Source organism: Sapajus apella, unplaced genomic scaffold (genome assembly GCF_009761245.1).
Source record: "Sapajus apella isolate SASKATOON/1434 unplaced genomic scaffold, GSC_monkey_1.0 scaffold6, whole genome shotgun sequence".
Taxonomy (NCBI): Eukaryota; Metazoa; Chordata; class Mammalia; order Primates; family Cebidae; genus Sapajus; species Sapajus apella.
The window spans coordinates 65,861,695-65,882,059 of NW_022436946.1; the positions used below are offsets into that span (position 1 = coordinate 65,861,695).

The following is a 20,365-nucleotide window of genomic DNA, read 5'->3' on the forward strand; positions in this document are numbered from 1 at the left end:
TTCAGCTATACAAGTTGATTATAAAGTTTATTTGGAAACAATAGTGAGAAAACCTTGAAAATGAAAGAAATCATGGCAGAGACTAGCCCTATCAGAGATATTAATACTAAAATATATTACTAAGCTACTATAATTCAAGTAGTGTGATTCTGACCTATGAATAGACAGACCATTGGAACACATCAGAAATAGACCTGATTTTAGATAAAAATATAGTACATAGGAAAGGTGGCCTCTCAAACAGTGAGGAAATGTAAAATGTATAATAATTAGTGTTGGGATGCTGAGATAAATGCAAAGAAAAAGATAAAATAATCTTTACATCTTACATGGGGAGCCATTCCAAACAGATCAGAGGTTTAAAAAGAAACCACATAAGTACTGAAAGAAAATATGGATGAATTCTTCCATTGCCTTGGAGTGGGGCAAGCTTTTTAATAGTGACTCATAATCTAGAAGTAATAAGGAGAGAGAGTGATGAATTTGATTACATAGAAATAAAAAAAAAACTTTTGTACACAAAAAAGCATCATAAACAAAGTAAAAAAAATAAAGAATAAATACGACGCCAGGCATGTGTGGCTCACACTTGTAATCTCATCATTTTAGGAGGCTAGGTGAAGTTTGAGACCAGCCTGGGCAACACAGCAAAACTCCTATCCACAGTATAAAAAAAAAAAAAAAGAAGAAGAAAGAAAAAAGACAAAAATTAAACAGCCAGATGTGGTTGTGCAGGGCTGCAGTCCTACCTACTTAGGAGGCTGAGGTGGGAGGATTGCCTGAGTCTGGAGGGTAAAGCTGATTATAGCTGCCGGGAGCTATAATCACCACTGAACTCCAGCCAGGGTGACGGAGTGAAACCCTGTATCTAAAAAGTAAATAAATAAAAATAACAACTATGAAAAACTTTGTAAGTTAAACCAGAGACCAAGGCTAATGTCTCCAATTTCTAAAAATCTACAAATGAAGAAAAAGGCTAATAATCCCATAGAAAAATGGAGTAGAAATATTCACAGATACTTCATCGGAAAAGAAATGAAAAGAACTCCTAAACATATAAAAAGATATTCACCCTCACTCCTAATAAAGAAATGTAAGTAAAACTCTCTTGGGCTTTATTAGATTGGCAGAAATCCAAAAGTTTGACCACATATATATTTTTTTTGTGTGTGTGAAACTGAGAAATGGGAAATCTCATACTTAGGTAGAAATAAAAAATAGTATAATCTTTATGGAGGGAAATTTGGCAAAATTACATGTGCATTTATTTTCTGATACAACAATTCCATTTCTAGGAATTTATTTCAGGTTCACATTGGCTAGAAATTAAAGAACATGTGCATACAACTATTCATTTGAGCACTATTTATAAAATGAATGATTGAGTGAATGAATGAATCAAACAACCAAAATATCAATAGGAGGCTGGCCAAATAACTTATATTCTTTCAATTAAACATACTACTATAAAAAGTAATGATGATGTCACTGTATGCTTCTCTGGTGAAGAAAAAAGTGTATAGTGTACTATTGTTATTGAAGAATGGTAAGACTATGAGTATATTTGCTTACATTTTGAAAATCGAAGGCTAATAGGTAAAATTTAAATAAAGTAATTTATAAAGGAAGGAAGAAAAGAGTGAACAGAACAAGGATACAAGTTTTATAAAATATATCTGGTTTCGTAGATTTGACATGAGAACAAGTATGTATTTTACGTAGTTATAAAGCAAAATACGATTTTTAAAACCACCTTTGAAAATCCAAAGGAAGCCGGGTGCCATGGCTTACTCCTGTAATCCCATCACTTTCGGAGGCTGAGGAGGGCGGATCACAATGTCAGGAGATTGAGACCATCCTGGCCAACATGGCGAAAACCTGTCTCCACTAAAAATACAAAAAAATTATCTGGGCATGGTGGCACATGCCTGTAGTCCATTACAGGCTACTCGGCAGGCTGAGGCAGGAGAATTGCTTTAAACTCAGGAGGCAGAGATTGCAGTGAGCCAAGATCGCACCACTGCACTACAGCCTGGGCGACAGTGCGAGACTCTGTCTCAAAAAAAAAAAAAAAAAAATCCAAAGGAAATGGAAAAAAAAAGTGCATATGAAATTGGTTTTATAAACACACAAAAAAGTATTCCAGGAGACTTTAAAACACAGTCATTGGAGTGTATATCTCTCTTCAGATATATCCTAATGACAAAAGAAACTACAAAAACATCTTAAGACTTTTTTCACAATCATATTACTGGTGACAATGTGGTAGTAATAAACTGAGACTATTGTATGTGGATTTTAGGATAAGTCAAATGAGCAATTAGGTTGGTGTCTTGAGAACTGGGATTTTGAGATGAGAGAGAGAAAGTACTACAGATGCGAGATTGATGAGATTAAATAAAACTGTGTAGTCCTGAATTTGAAATTGAAGTATTAAAATAAGCACATAGTTTGTTTTAACCTTTAAAAAAAAATACTACTTTTTATCTCTGTTCACTGAAAAAGCCTAAAAGTATTGACTAACCCAATGGCAGTGCATCCCTAGGGCCTACATTATTTTATCTCTAAATAACATTCCCTACTAAAAACAACCAGGGATCCAACCAGAAGTGGATTGATCACAGGATGTAGTATGTAGTATACAAGAACAGCTTGTAATATCTTGTTATAATAGAAAAGAAAGTATCAAGCATTATGGGGGTCATGTGAAAAAGGACTCAGGAGACAACTTGAATAGGCTTCACTGGTGAAAAAAATGGGTAAATATGAGCTTCAATAAGGATAACAACTTAATAAAGATAAAACAACATATATATTGACATCCATGAGTTCATAATGATACCAAAAAAGAGCCAAAAATACATTTCAGCCAAGTACGATGGCTCATGCCTGTAATCCTGGCACTTTGGGAGGCTGAGGCTGCCCAGTTTTGTGCTGGAAACCTGGGGTGCTGGTGTAGTAGGCGCCAGAGAGAATCTCCTGGTCTGCGGTTGTGAAGACCATGGAAAAGTGCAGTATCTGAGCCAGAGTATACAGAAAAGTCCACTTCCTGGATGAGGCCACAGTGGGTTTTTTGTTTTTGTTTTTTTCTCATAGCACAGCGGTGTCTGGAACACCAGCATGGCAGAACCACAGCCAGTATCATACTGAATGGGCAAAAGAAGCATTCCCTTTGTAAACTGGCACAAGACAAGGATGCCCTCTGTCACCACTCTTATTCAACATATTGGAAGTTCTGGCTAGGACAATCAAACAAGAAAAAGAAAGAAAGAGTATTCAATTAGGAAAAGAAGAAGTCAAATTGTCTCTATTTGCAGACGACATGATTGTGTATTTGGAAGACCCCATCATCTTAGCCCAAAACCTCCTTAAGCTGATAAGCAACTTCAGCAAAGTCTCAGGATAGAAAATCAATGTGCAAAAATCACAAGCATTCCTATACACCAATAACAGAGAAACAGAGAGCCAAATCATGAGTGAACTCCCATTCACAATTGCTACAAAGGGAATAAAATACCTAGGAATACAACTTAAAAGGTATATGGAGAACCTCTTCAAGGAGAACTACAAAGCACTGCTCAAGAAAATAAGAGAGGATACAAACAGATAGAAAAACATTCCTTGCTCATGGTTAGAAAGAATTAGTATTGTGAAAATGGCCATACTGCCCAAAGTAATTTATAGATTCAATGCTATCCCTATCAAGCTACCATTGACTTTCTTCACAGAATCGGAAAAAAACACCTTAAACTTCATATGGAACCAAAAAAGAGCTTGCATAGCTAAGATAATCCTAAGGAAAAAAAAAAAAAAGCTGGAGGCATCATGCTACTAAACTTCAAACTATACTATGAGGCTACAGTAATCAAAACAGCATGGTACTGGTACCAAAACAGAGATACAGACCAATAGAACAGAACAGAGGCCTCAGAAGTAACATACCACTCATCTACAACCATCTGATCTTTGACAAACCTGACAAAAGCAATGAGGAAAGGATTCCTTATTTAATAAATGGCATTGGAAAAATTGGCTAGCCATATGCAGAAAGCTGAAACTGGATCCCTTCCTTACACCTTATACAAAATTTAACTCCAGATGGATTAAAGATTTAAACATAAGACTTAACACCATAAAAATCCTAGAAGGCAGTACCTAGGCAGTACCATTCAGGACATAGGCATAGGCATAGGCAAGGACTTCATGACTAAAACACCAAAAGCATTGGCAAGAAAAGTCAAAATAGACAAATGGGATTTAATTAAACTTAAGAGCTTCTGCACAGCAAAAGAAACTGTTATTACAGTTAACTGGCAACTTACAGAATCAGAAAAAATAATTTGCAATCAACCCATCTGACAAAGGGCTAATATCCAGAATCTACAAAGAACTTAAACAAATTTGCAAGAATAAAGCAAACAACCCCATCAAAAAATGGGCAAAGGATATGAACAGATACTTTTCAAAAGAAGACATTTATGCAGCCAACAAACGTGAAGAAAAGCTCATCGTCACTGGTCATTAGAGAAATGCAAATCAAAACCACATTGAGATACCATCTCTTGCCAGTTAGAATGGCGATCATTAAAAAAAATCAGGAGACAATAGATGCTGGAGAGGTTGTGGAAAAATAGGAATGCTTTTACACTGTTGGTGGGAGTGTAAATTAGTTCAGCCATTGTGGAAGTTTGTGGCAATTCCTCAAGATAGAAATAGAAATGCCATTTGACCCAGCAATCCCAATACTGGGTATATACCTAAAGGATTATAATTCATTCTGTTTTAAAGACAAATGCACATGTATGTTTATTGCAGCACTGTTTACAATAGCAAAAACTTGGAACCAACCCAAATGCCCATCAAGGATAGACTGGATAAAAAAAATGTGGCACATATACACCATGGCATACTATGCAGCCATAAAAAAGGATGAGTTCATGTCCTTTGCAGGGACATGGAAGAAGCTGGAAGACATCATTCTCAGCAAACTGACACAAGAGCAGAAAACCAAACACCACATGTTCTCACTCATAAGTGGGTGTTGAGCAATGAGAACACATGGACGCAGGGAGGGGAACATTACATACTGGGGCCTGTTGGGGGTTGAGGAGGATAGGGGAGGGATAGCAGGGGGTAGGAGGATTTGGGAAGGATAACATTAGGAGAAGTATCTAATGTAGATGACTGAGGGATGGATTCAGCCAACCACCATGGCACGTGTATACCTATGTAACAAACCTGCACATTCTGCACATGTACCCCAGAACTTAAAGTATAATTTAAAAAAAGAAGTGATTAATGCAAATAATTACCTCCTGCTTATGCCTGTAATGAATTATTCTTATGTTTTTTTTAGCACATAATAAAGTAATTAAGTAAAAAAAAAATTTAAGAAAATGCTTTCTTCATTGAATTCAGGACTCCAAAAGATGAGTGACTTTCCTACTACTTTATAGGCAGCATTGGTCTTATTATACTACTGGATCATTTAGTTGCTATATGCTTTGCATTCTGGAGGTAAAAAACAGTAACATGTCACCTATGACTTGGACTGCTCCCATTCATAAATTATATACTTAAGAGAGCAGAAATCTTCTGCATATGGATGATCTTGGTAATAAAAACATACCTTTTATGCTATGTTCATGTGTTATCTCTTTGATTTTCACAAGAAAGCTTTGAAGCTTAAAGGTCAAATATTATTACCTCCATTTTACAGCTAACAAGACAGCCTCAAAGGTGTGATAGAAAACACTTTGGAGCCAGGACTTGAATTCTGGCTCTTCTGGAGAAACATGTGCATGTTCATTTAACCTCCTGAACTTCAGTTTGTTTGTAAAATGAAACCCTATTTTACAATGTTGTTATAAACACTAAATCAAAATATATATGTGAAGGAATTGGATACCATATAAGGTACTATGCAAATTTCCATTTGTCACTGAAGAAGATCATGGTAGGATTATTTTAATAAATGATCACTATGTTGATAAAAACTGGAATAGTAAGGAAACTCATCCATATGATATGAGATCACTGTTGGAACATGGTTCTGGTATAAAAATAATGACATAAACCAAGGGAACAGAATAGAGAACCTAGATAAAAAGTCACATATCTGCAGTCAGCTGATTTTTGACAAAGATTAAAAAAATACACACTGGGGAAAGGACACCCTTTTCAGTAAATGGTGCTGGGAAAATTGGAAATCCTTATGTAAGAATGAAACTATCTCTTACCATATGGAAATCAAGACAGATTAAAGACTTAAATGTAAGACCTTAAAACCATAAAAATACAAGAAGAAAACCTAGGAAAATCTCTTTTGGACATTGGCCTAGGCAAAGTATTTATGACTAAAACCTCAAAAGCACAAGCAACAAAGACAAAAATAGACAAATAGAACTTAATTAAACTAAAAAGCTTGTGTACAGGACAGTAAATAACTTAGTGAACAGACAACATGAAGAAGGGGAGAAAATATTTGTAAACTGTGCAACTGACAGAGGACTTATATCCAGAATTTACAAAAAACTCAATGTAACAAAAAATCTCAAATAACTTCATTATAAAGTGGGCAAAGGACGTGAATGGACATTATTCAAAAGACATACCAATGTTCAACAAACATGAGAAAATGCTTAACATAACTAATCATCAGGAAAATGCAAATTAAAGCCACAATGAGATATCTTACACCAATCAGAATGTCTACTAAAATGTCAAAAACGAACAGATGGTTGTGAGAATCCAGAGCAAGGGGAACACTTTACAATGTTGGTAGGAATGTAAATTGGAACAACTTCTACAGAAAACAGTATGGAGACTTCTCAATTAAATATAGAACTTCCATTCAATCCAGCAATCCCACTACTAGGTATTTACCCAAAGGAAAAGAAATCATTATATCAAAAAGATACATGCATTTACATGTTTATTCCAGCAGTACTCAAAATCTCAAAATAGCAAGGATACATAATCAACCTGAATGTCCATCAGTGGATGGCTGGATAAAGAAAATGTGATATATATAAAAAAAGGAATGCTGTTTGGCCCTGAAAAAGAATGAAATCATGTCTTTTGCAGCAACGTGGATGCAACTGGGAGCCATTATCTTGCGTGAGATAACTGAGAAACAGGAAGTCATATACTGCATGTTCTTACTTACAACGGGGAGCTAGATAATGTGTGTACATGGGCACAGAGTGTGGAATGATAAATGTGAGTGAGACAACTGATTAGCAGGCAGTCATACTGCATGTTCTTACTTAAAAGTGGTAGCTAAATATTGTGCACACATGGACATAGAGTGTGGAATGATAGATGTTGGAGAGTTGGAAGGGTGTGAGAAGGTAATGAGAAACTACTTCATTTGTACAGTGTAGATTATTTTGGTGATAATACACTAAAAGCTTAGACGTCACTATGTAGTGTATCCATGTAATAAAATTGCACTTTACCCCATAAATTTATACAAATAAAAATAAATAAGAAATCAGTATTGGAAGAAACTTGGGGAATGTTTAGCTTAGAGAAAAATCAGGAGAAAATGTTAAATGTCAGATATTTTCTGAAGGACTCAGGTTCTGAAGAGCAAATTTCACTCAGTTCAGAGAACTTCCTGGTAGTGAGTTTCTCTGTCATTGGAGTTTTTCAAACAAAGACCAGAGAGCCACATGTTAGGAATGTTCAGAGGAGCAAAATTCACCTCAGGGTAATATGTACTCCAAGGTGCTATCATTGAAATTTTACACAATTTTAGAGTTGGGTGGCGATTGCTGGTTACTGGTCCAAAGTTCAGAGAGGCACTAATGATAATCGTCCTGTAATGGTATAAAAATCGCAAAAGATTATCTATTTGATGGTTTAAAAAGCATTTAGCAAGTGTGTATTAAGCATTTATCATATTGCAAGATGATGTGCTAGGTACTGGGGCTCTTTTAAAAAGGCCTCTCTAGTGTTCCATTGTTTGTACATAAGATTCTGTTCTGCTAGTAATCATTGGCTCACCTTTTGAATATACTGTTTCAGTTTTGATTTTCCCAGGTGTTGTAAGGGAGGTGATAAAATGTTAACATTACCTACTATGTATGTTATATTATTCCAACTGATTTAGTTTCCAATTTTTTTGGACCTTTCCTCCATAGACTTTTATTCTTAAGAGTAGAGTCAAAATATGTTGAAATGACCTCCTAAAAAAAGAAAGGGAAAATAGATCACCTAGTACAAAATATGTTTTTGCATGCTAGGCTCTGAGGATAAAATGTGGTGATGAGTAATGTATCAGAACCTTAATGCTATTTAAACATACGGATGGGTGCATTGTGTGTATTTTATGTATTTAAAATTGAAATTTTTGTTTGAACAGTGTCTTTCATTTGGTGTACTTCATGGTGATTTATCATAATAGACTGATTTAAATCATTTGAAATACCAAGACATATGAATTTTAACAATGACTTCCCCAAGGCTAGAGAAGTCAGCAGGAGCTCAAACTGCTAGGTAGACATTTGTGTTTTTTTTCAAACTCATATGCAAGTGTAAAACTTTTATGAGGCTGCTTTAACAAGGCCCTTTGGGACTTATGGTTATTTATCTAAGCTCTTATTAAAAATGAAAACTTTTCTATGTTTAGCCCTGTAAAGCAAACCTGATCCTAACAATACTGTAAGCTGGAAGAATGAACACTGTTCTGCAGACTTACTTGAAAATAAAGTTAGGAGACTTTGGTGTCTCTGCACTGACGTTATGATAATAGGATAGTGACAGCAAAGCCAGTATTTCAAAGTCTCCTTTAATTAGGAAAATTTAGCTCTACCAGGCTTATAATTTAGGCTTTGACATGACTTATTAAAATGACTTCCAGCCCTAGAATCAAGCTGTTTCACTCAGCACTCCAGTGTCTCCATTAGTGTCAACTTGCCCCAGGACCGTGTTGCCTGGTACAAGATCTGGGAGCACCTTTTCATTTGTGGTATCTGTACTTGTTGAAGTGTCTTTGGCTTCTGCCCTTTCCCACTGAGATGTGAGGCATGAGAGAGAGGTTGTTTCTGAGATTAATGTGCCTGAATCTCTCCGTATATAACCCAGTGGAAGAGCTGGAGCTGCTACAGGGAAAATTTTGTAATCTTGAAATGTGTTCAGCATTTTTGTAAGTATGTTCAGGTTTGATAAGTCTGGGTCCTGTAGTAATTCTATTTTTAGACAGATCCTGGGAGCTAAGGTTTTTTGCTTTTTTGTTTTGTTTTTTGAGATGGAGTTTTGCTCTTGTTGCCCAGGCTGGAGTGCAGCCTCCATCTCCCGGATTCAAGCAATTCTCCTGCCTCAGCCTCCTGAGTAGCTGGGATTACAGGCACCTGCTAAAACGCCTGGCTAATTTTTGTATTTTTTAGTAGAGACAGGGTTTTACCATGTTGGCCAGGCTGATCTCAAACTCCTGACCTCAGGTGATGCACCTGCCTGGCCTCCCAAAGTGCTGGGAAGTTTGTAATGCAATACATTTGTGAGGAGTAAGGACATTATGAGAGAATGAAGCAAATGTTACAACATGAGGATCAATATCTTTTGTACTTATTAAGAGCTTATCAGAGTCAATTTAGCTTTGTTGTATCCAGTCCACTTGGCAAGGATTTTAAGCTGAGACTGTAGGTGAATAGATGGGTGAAAAGGTGGATAGAAAGGTTGGGTAGAGACTTGGATATATTGTTAAAGCTAAATAATCATTGTAGGTAATATAATTGTTGGTTAATAGGTCTGTATGCACAGAAAATTAGACAAATAGGCATCTTTGATAGGGATCATGGTGAAAATGCAACATTTTGAAGACTTTTTTTTTTTTTTTGAGATGGAGTCCTGCTCTTGTCGCTCAGGCTGGAGTGCAGTGGCACAATCTCGACTCACTGCAACCTCCGCCTCCCAGGTTCAAGTGATTCTCCTGCCTCAGCCTCCTGAGTAGCTGGGATTACAGGCGCCTGCCACCACGCACCACGCCTGGCTTATTTTTGTGCTTTTAGTAGATACGGGGTTTCACCATGTTGGCCAGGCTGGTCTTGAACTCCTGACCTTGTGATCCGCCCACCTTGGCCTCCCAAAGTGCTGGGATTATAGGCGTGAGCCACTGCTCCCGGCCTTGAAGACATTTATTAAGTGACTAAAATTGAAAATTCTGTGCCAGAGACCATTTCTGGATAATTTTTAAGGGTCTTACCTTTATCTTCTTTAACCTTAGTAGTACTAGTGTAAGTCATTAGAAATAATATTTCACTTAGTAGAACCTGGAGACTCTGAGTTACCACCTGTTTCAGAGGAAGTGAAAATGCTTCTAAGACAATGGAGGAGTAAATGTAAAGCACACAGATGATGTTTCTAAGGAGGGAAGAACAAAACCATCAGTTGGCAATTATGGTTTAGAGTATGATGGAGACAAAAAGCAAACACCAAGACAGGTGATGATGGCAGAAATATTGGCTGAAGGACAGATGTAGAGGCAATACAAGCATAAAAACTTAACACAGGTTGGGAGATGTCAGTATGAAGTTTAGGAACTTCTATTCTGAAAGAATCTCAGAGCAGTTGTAAATGGGGGAAAAATTGTATGTACACTCAGTTTTTAACTCTTCAACATGAGCAGCTGTTTTAACAGTTGAGTTGCTAGGCACTGTCAGGAATAGAATATTTTAATTTTGGAAAAACCCAACCGTTAAAACAGCTGTTTGGTCTGATAAGACTTAAGCTGGCTCTGATTAAGCTGCAAGACCTAATGCAACCATAGCACCAGGCTATTATGGGTTCTATGATTTTACTTTATTGTGCATAATAAAAAATCTGAATGGATATTAGGTTGAATGTTTGTTTGGTTAGACACCAACTCTCCAAAAAGCCACGTTACCCGGTTTGTTTCTGCCAAGTGCTAAGGCAAATAACATGAGCTTTTTTTTTTTTTTTTTTATTGTATTTGGGCTCTGGGGTATATGTGCATGTCCTGCATCCTACAGGATTGTTGCATAAGTACATACATGCCATGGTGGTTTGCTGTCTCCATCTCCCCCTCACAGCCGTCACCTACATCAGGCATTTCTCCTGGTGTTATCCCTCCCCATCCTTCCCGTCCCACGCACCCCCTCCCTCCCCTCCCAATTTCCGGCTCCCTTCCCACCTAGCCCTATGAGTGTTGTTCCCTTCTCCGTGCCCAAGTGTTCTCATTGTTCATCACCAGCCTATGAGTGAAAATGTGGTGTTTGGTTTTCTGTTCTTGTAACACGGGCTTTTTTTACCTTGTTCCTAGTTAATGGAAATTACCTGAAATAATATTGCCTTACATATCTTGGATGTGAGCTTTTTTTCCTGGAACTAAAAAAAAAAATTTTCCTGGTTCTATTAACATCTCTCTTTATCTCTTAGTAATACTTCTCTTAATAATAGATAATATACCTACTCAGATCACCCCAAATAGTCTGTCATTTGTGTTACTTATTTTGTATTCTTTGTTACCTAAGAATTCTATTAATAGCAACCACCAGATTTGTCAATTTGTATACATTTTAATATCTACAGCAACTTGACTGATGCTAATGACAAAAATCTTAAATTCCAAATTTAGCACCTTAGGTACCTTTCTTCATGGAGAAGACTACTTTTTAGGTTAGTTTTTTAAAACTTACCTTAATTCAAATAAAAATTAAGTTTACTTGTTAAGATGACTTGGTCAGTTTCTCATAAAAAAATTATGTTAATCCATGTTTTAAAGCTTTCAAAGACATTTCATTTTATATATCCTCAAAACAAAAGTAACTCTACTTTGTGTATATCACCAAAATAGTTTATATTTCTTGTGAACTATTTGAAACAATACAAGAAAAAATAGAAGAGGGCAAGCAGAATTTTTATATTCGTAGCCCACACTGACAACTACTGCTAGTATTTTGGTACTCTTCTTTGCTTACATCTCTTTATGTACATATACACAGAAGGATATGGCTAGAAAATTTAAGTTTGCCTAAGTTAAGCGTAGTTACATGTGCTGTTCTTCATTTTTTAAAAAAACCTATCAAAATATAATGACCATCTTTCCATGTCAATTAGATCTACAGTCATTTAAGTCTTGAGTTTTAGAGATTTCTTACTTTAAAGCAATTACTTATTTTTTGCTAGTTTCTAAAACTCAATATTGTAAGTAATTAGGAAGCAAAATTGAAGATGCTTGGAGTCTTAATAAAGAGAAGAACTCAGATATCAAAAGTATAATTTTGCTACTTACACTGAAAAATCTATGTTTTTATCTTATTAAACTAAAGCAAGTTTATGTATTTGAGATATATTTATCGAAATTTGAACAAAAGTATTTTGGTTATAAGTGATATTTTTGTTAAAGTAAAAAAATAAGCGTTTTTATTCAGATCATCAAGAAATGCTGTGCTTTCTTCCTATACCCTAGACTCCCCAGGCTAAAAATTATAAGCTTTCCTCATTTTAACATTCATAAATATTTCTCATTATAGTATGAATTGATTCAGAGAATGACAATGTTTTAATATTCACAATATGTTTTTTAAAAAGGACAAGTTTTTTTTTTAAAGCTCTTTTAACATTGGTAAATTCAGGTGCTTACTTACCTTTCACAGTTTTCTTACAATTACTTTAAAATGTTTCCAGAATATTGATTTCTTGAGTAATTATATTTAACTCCTTCCCTACCCCCTGCCACACCAAGTGAAACAATCAGCCTTCATCATCCACGGGTTCCTCATAGGAGGATTAAGCCGACCACAGATGGAAAATATTCAGGGGTTAAAAAACATTAAAAAAATATACAACGATAAAAAATAATACTAATTTAAAAATACTATGTAACAACTATTTACATAGAATTTGCATTGTGTTAGATATTATAAGTAATCTCGAAATGTTTTTTTATGGGAGGATATGTGTGGGTTATATGCAAACACTACACCATTTTAAGGGTGTAGCGAATACCAATGAATGTTGTTATTTGCAGGTTGTATGTATGTGAGTGTGTTGCAGGGGGGCATCTTGGAATTACTCCCCTGTAGATACTTAGGGATCACAGTACACAAATACACTGTACAGCAGTAGTTCCCCACCGTTTTGGCACCAGGGACCAGTTTTGTGGAAGACAGTGTTTCCAAAGACCAGGGTGGTGGTGGGGGGATAGTTTGGGGATGATTCGATCACATTACATTTATTGTGCACTTTATTTCTGTTGTAGGTTGGTACAAAAGTAATTGCAATTTTTGCCATTACTTTTAATGAGAAAAACTGCACTTACTTTTTCATCAGCCTAATATTGTTACATTGTAATACATAATGAAATAATTATGCGACTCACCATAATGTAGAATCAGTGGGAGCCCTAAGCCTGTTTTCCTACAACTAGACAGTCCTATCTGGGGCTGATGAGAGACAGTGACAGATCATCAGGTGTTAGATTCTTATAAGGACCTCCCAACCTAGATCCCTGGCATGCACAGTTCATAATAGGGTTCAGTCTCTTATGAGAATCTAATGCTACTGCTGATCTGACAGGAGGCAGAGCTCAAGTGGTAATACAAGTGATGGGGAGTGGCTGTAAATGCAGATGAAGCTTCGCTTGCTCAGCTCACTGGCTGGCATTAGTCTGTGGTCTGAGGGTTGGGTACCCCTGCTGGACAGGAATGATTACCCACATTTTAAGGGTCTTTTTTATACCTTGGTACCAAATACTGAGGCTAGCCTCTTCAAAATGAACAGAATATAGAATAATGAAATCCATTTATCGGAGATAGCTCATGTTAAGGGTGTGGTAACAAGGAAAGAGAAGCTAAGAATTTTATTATTTTTAATAAAAAATAGTGGCCTCTGGAAGTTTCAATGAAATTCTTCTTAGGTTTCAAAAGCTGCCATTTAAAAATATTTTGTTCTACCTTGGAAAAACTTAGCAAATATTTTTCTCTTCAACTCAAAATGATCTTCGGGGAGATGCCTTTTAGTGCATGAAACTTTTGAATGAAACTGGAGCATATTTTCCAGTTTCAATTTATCAGATCTCTCTACAAGTCAGCTAATGAGTAAATAACAGATAAAAAATTTAGTAGACTGTAAGGACTGACCTGGTAGATTTTGTTGGTTATATTTGTCTTATCTAGGTGTATACAAATCAAATTCTTACAGGATAATAAAATCCAAGTTGGTAGAAATGAATTTTTTTCTATGCCAAATAACTTGGAAATTTATTCTCCTACCTTACATAAAATAGGTGTTATCAGTGTTGTCTTGTTTTTTGCACTATAACGTGGTATTATCTTTTATTCAGTCATACAAATTTGGGGATTCCTGAACAAACTTTTACCTGTGCAGAAACAACAGATTTCAGAACATTAGTAGCTTCTCATTTATGTAGCTTTTGAAAATAATTTCATAGCATATTCTTTAAAACAATACTCTTCAACAGATGTGTTTTCAAAGTTAACTGGTAATGATTGTATTTCTATCATAGCTTATTTAAGAGAACAGTTACTTTAGAAGGATAGACTAGGCATGTATTTCTTTTTAAAAATATAATTTTCGGTTATGTGAATGATTCATGTTCAGATTTCAAAAATAGAAAATGTTTTAAAGTGCGTCATTTTATTTATATCAGTTCTTGAAATTACAGCAGTCTGCATCATAAACAATACAACAAAGAATATCAAACTATATTTTTATGTACATTTGAATTTGTAGAACTATGTACATTTTTAAGTGTGAACTAAAACCAGGATATTTCCAACATATAGCTTATGCTTTTATGTGATTATTTTTAAGAGCAAACTTAAAATCAACTCTACTAGAGTTACACTGACCTGTGACTTCACAAAAGGTAAAGGCTTAAACCTGAGGGCATTTTCCAAAATCAAGAGCTCTTTCACAAGGAGCATGAGATCTTGGTATTTGGATTCTACTCTCTTCTCTTGGAGGGACAGACTTCTTAGTCATTTGGATTTATCTTCTAATGGGTCAGAGAAAGCCACTTATGACTTAGGGTTATGAAATTCATTCACTGGTAGCTAAGATACCAAGACTGGCCAGGCCGCCTTCATCTGAATTGAGTTATACCGTTGCCAACTGCCCTCTTGTGAAGGAACGGTATCTGGGTTTCCAAAGGAAGGGCATCAGAGGATAGATTTGGGAAGAGGTGTAAAGGGAAGCCAAGGATACTGAAGATGATGGTACTCTGTGCAGGTAGGAATGGAACTCTGTGGTTGGATATGATGCTGACAACCAGAACCCTGTTCTCAAAGCATGGACTGAGAGAGTTCTGCTAGATCATCTCTCACTTTTCTGCTGAGACCAGACATGGTTTCACCGTCTGTCTCGGTCTCACCATCTATTTCAGCACAGTCACTGCCAACCAATTTGAATTTTAAAATTAAGAGAACCTAATTGTTATACGAGGTCTAGGAAATCATCAAAGAAGAAAACATCAAACATCTAGAATATCTCTAATACAACTCCAAATAAAGCATTTATAAATAAGTAATGCCATTTTATCAATACAGATAATATCCACGTTAATAATGTCAACATATTTCCTGATGTATCTTTTTAAAATTCTTTCTTGCTAAAATAAGCTAAAAAAAGACATCAAGAGCTATTTATAAAAATAAAAAGGCCACTATACTTATACCTATAATCCTAGCACTTTGGGAGGTCAAGACAGGAGGATCACCTGAGGCTAGGAGTTCCAGATTAGCCTGGGCAACATAACGAGACCCTGTCTCTAAAAAAAGTGAAAGAAAGAAAGAAAGAAAAACTTAAATCCTTGCTTCGTACCTATGCATCCTAAACACTTTGTATTCATACTGGCAAAGGACTTCCACTTTGGGACAGAGTGGATAATGCTGATTAATGAAAGTGTCAGCTGGGTTGGCCCCTATGAGACAGGGAATCTAGTAATGCCAAGTGTCAGATTTTCTTATGAGAATGTTATTAGAGTGGACCTAATTAATTATGTCTCAACCCACATACTTTGACTGCCAGTTACTCAGGAGGGTGATTAGAGAATTGGAAATGCATTTCTCAGCCTCCTAAGTTTTTAACTGATCTCCTCTGGTAGTATAATAGAACATAGTAAAAATGTGAGCCAAGAGACTTGCTTTTTGAAAACTTTTCCTAAATGATTATATTTATTAATATGCTAACAAATATTATGATATATAATTAGTTCAAAATGGAGCTGTTTAAATTATTTTGTCAAAAAATTGTAAATTAGAAAAAGAGAATTTTGACCGAAAAGCAGTGATCCTTACTCAGGGGTCCACGAATCTTGAAAACATTATACTAAGTGAAAGAAGCCAGACCAAAAAGGCCACATAGTGTATGATTCCATTTATATCAAAGAAGGGAATGAATGGACTTGGAGACAGGGGTGATCTGAGAAACACCCAAAATTATATGCAAAATGTTCTTCGTAAAGATGAATGTTGTTGAGGGGAGAGAGTCCCTAGTTTTAACCATATTGTCATTGAGACCTACGACCTTCAAAATTGTTTAAAAATCACTACTTGGAAACCTTTTAAAAAATGAAATCTGTCCTTTGTCCTCTTTTTATAAATTTGTAGGAGTTCTTTCTGTCAATAAGGGGTTTCTGCTGTCTGCCTGTGATGTAAAATTTTTTTGTTACCAATACAATTTTTAAAAATTATAAAACCCGTGTAGATTATGGGTTTGTAGTTTTTTTAGATTTTTTTTAGCACGATTTATTTTATGTTTCCATATATGCCTGTAATACATCTTGAATTTATTTTTAAAAATGATACAGGTATTTAAATTTATTTTCTTCCAGATGAGCAGTTATTTGAACTATCACTCTTAATAAATGATCAATTTTTCTGTCCTTAAATTGTCATAGTATATCATGAGTAAATACCAAGGAAATATGTTACATTTCAGTAGGGTCTACTTTTGGATTTTGTGATTTGTTCCATGGATCTATTTGTCTGCCTCTATATCAACACCACGTTAACTTGATTACATTGGTTTTATTGTACGTTTTAGTCCAGAAAGCAAGTATGCCTACCAGCATTCTTTTTTCCATGGTCATTTTCAAACATTTATTCTTACAAGTAATATTATTTTATCCAGTTCTGATGAAAACCAACCCCTTTGGGATTCTGACTGAAATGGCATTAAATTAAAATATAAGTTTTGGGACCACTGACACTTATGATTTAAGTATATCTTTCTATTCTTTCATGTCTTGTTTTATGTTCTTGAGTAAGGTTATATAGTTTAATTTCTGCAGGCTCTTTGTATTTTTTGTTAATTTTTACTTCTAAGTTTGTTTTGTTTTTAGAGAGGGTCCACTCTGTTGCTGGGTGTGTAGTGCAGTGAGATGATCTTGGCTCACTGCAACCTCTACCCGCTGGGCTCAAGGGATCCTCCTACCTCAGCCTCCCAAGTAGCTGAGCCCACAGGTGTGTGCCACCATGCCAGGCTATTTTTTTGTATTTTTAATAGAGATATTCACTATATTGCTGAGGCTGGTTTGAAACTCCTGAGCTCAAGCGATCTGCCCACCTCAGCCTCCCAAAGTGCTGGGATTAGAGACGTGAGCCACGGCACTGGCCTGTTTCTAAGTATTTTTACCATGATGTTCTTGTTGTAAAAGAGGAATGTTTTTGCTTACTATTTTTAGGCTCACTTCCACCCCACCCCACCTCATCCCCACCCCTGCCCTGTGGAATAGAGATTCTTGCTTTTTACATAGTTATCTTGGCCACATTTTTTTTTACTCTTGTTAACATAGCATCTCAGGCTTTCTAGGTAAAACAGTCATATTACCAGGGGAAAAGGGGATTAATTTTAACATCTCCTTTATAAGAAAATGTTAATCAATAATGACAGTGACCACTCCTCTCTACTTCCTGATTTCAATTACAATAATTGTATGTTTTGCCATTTATAATTTGATTTTACGTATTACTTACAAACTGATGAGAAAAGGACTAATAATTAAGGCTACTGATGGCATTCCTGAAGCTGTACAGTGAAACACCTCTGCAACTGAATTTAAAAATAAGATAAAATTTTTAAAATGCAATTCACAGAAAGCAAATCCAAACAGCCAACAAATATATGAAAAGAAACTCAAGTTCATTAGTATTAAGCAAATATAAACCAGATGAATAGCACAGAATACATTTACTTCCATCAAACTTTAAAAATTTCAACTGTTAGTTCACTGTTGGAAAGAGTATGAGGCAAAAAGTACTCTCATGACTGGTTGTGGAAATGTGAATTGGCACAGACTTTCCAGAAATATCTATTAAAATTTAAAAATGCATATATACCTCAATCTGATATTACCACTCTTGAAACTCTATTCCTAACAATTGAAAGTACCAGAATGTAAGGAAATGTAAGCAAGGACATTATTGTAGCATTGTTCATAACAGGGAAAGAAAACTGGGAGCAAAGATAACTAAGGTACAGTTTTTAGACACACATACCTTGACATATTATATAACTATTAAAGAGAGTGGATTAGTAGTGCCAGAGCAGTTGATTAGAGGGCAGAGAGTGGCCATTAAAAGTGAGAGATCAATGATGTGGGGGAGGGGAGGGGAAATAGGGAGAAGCGAGGGAGGGTAAAAGGGGGTGAATCAGTACAACATGAGATTTGGCAAATATTTCTTAAACAGGACACCAAAAATGGTAAGCTTTTAAAATGTAAAAAGCTTGATTACATTAAAATTAAGAACATTTTAAGCATGTGCATATCATATCACCCAGCAATTGGATTTTGGGGCCTTTTATCCTGGAGAAATGAAAACTTAATGTTCACCCTAAAACTTGTACACAGATGTTCATAGCAGCTCATAGCTATTATTTATAATAGTCCCAAACTGAAATCAGCCCAAATGTCCTTCAGTAGATGAATGGATAAACAACTGTGTTTATAGTCCATGGAAATTTATTCAGTTTATAAAAAGGAATGAAAGCTGGATATGGAGTTGAGTAACCTGTAATTGCACCAACTCTGGAGACTGAGGCAGGAGGATTGCTTGAGGCCAGGAGTTTGAAACCAGCCTCAGCAATATATTGATCCATCTCTTAAATTTTAAAAAATAAATTAGCCTGTTGTAGTAGCACATGCCTCTAGAACCAGCTTCTTAGGAGTTTGAGGTGGTAGAATCACTTGAGCCCAGGAATTCAAAGTTACGGTGAGCTATGATCATGCCACTGCACACCAGCCTAGGTGACAGAGCAGGACCCCATCTCTTTTTAAAAAAGAAAAAATAAATAAACTATTGATACAATTATTTGGATGAATCCTGAGAGAAGTATGCTAAGTAAAAAAAAAAAAAAAAAAAAAAAAAAAGACTACATATTATATGATTCTACTTATGTAACATTCTTGAAATAACAAAATTACAGAGATGAAGAACAGATTAGTGATTGCCCTAGGTAGGGAGTAGAGGAGATGAGGAAGGGAGGTGGCTGTGCCTCTTAAGAGTTACCTTAAGAGATCCTTGTCATGGATCAGTAGTTCAGTGTTAATGTGGCCACATGAATCTGTACATGTAAAAAAAAATTGCCTAGAAGTAAATACACACAGAAACACACAAATGAATGCGTGTTTATACATGAGGTTTAAAAAGGTTGGTGATTTATATCAATGTTGATGTAGTTATCCAGAATGTTACCATTGGGGAAAACTGGGTGAAGAATAGACAGCATCACTTTATTTCTTACAAACGCATGTGATGCTGCAATCATCTCAGAACAAAAAGTGGGAATAAATGGTTTAAATATTTAAAATGGAAAAAATGAAGGACAAGGGAGAGCAAATACCAGCTTGACAGAGTAAATCATTTGGAGCTTGATTTTCCCATTTGAGTCAGGGAATGGAAATAAAAGATTAATAAAGTAAAAATAAACGTGTAGAAAATATTTTTAAGGTAGTGAACTACATGGTATAGAGGCCCAATTTGTCTCACATTTTGATTGCAAGTAAAAATTTTCTAGAATTAATTACAATTGCAACCATAATGCGTTTGAGATTCTGCTGGGAATATTTACTCTTTCCGCTAGTTTACTGTTACATAATTAAATGAATGCATTCAACATTCTTCCATCTTGATAAGAAAGGGCTGAATAGATTTATAGGTATCCTTAGAGATGACTTAATTTTTCTACAAATTTCTTTTTTGTTAAATTTAAATGTAATATACATGCCATAAAATTCTCTCTTTTAAAGGGCACAGTTCAGTGGTTTTTAAGTATATTCACAAGGTTGTGCTATTATGACTATCCAATTTCAAAATATTTCCATCACCCCAAAATGAAACTCCGCCCACTAGCAGTCACTCCCCATTCCTCCTTCCAG

At 35.6% G+C, this 20,365-nt stretch overlaps 1 protein-coding gene across 3 annotated transcripts in view; it reads left to right on the plus strand.

Moving 5' to 3' along the window:
* The window catches only part of UBE3D (ubiquitin protein ligase E3D), a 194,178-nt gene that overhangs the window by 87,224 nt on the left and 86,589 nt on the right, over positions 1-20,365 (plus strand). The window lies entirely within an intron of this gene.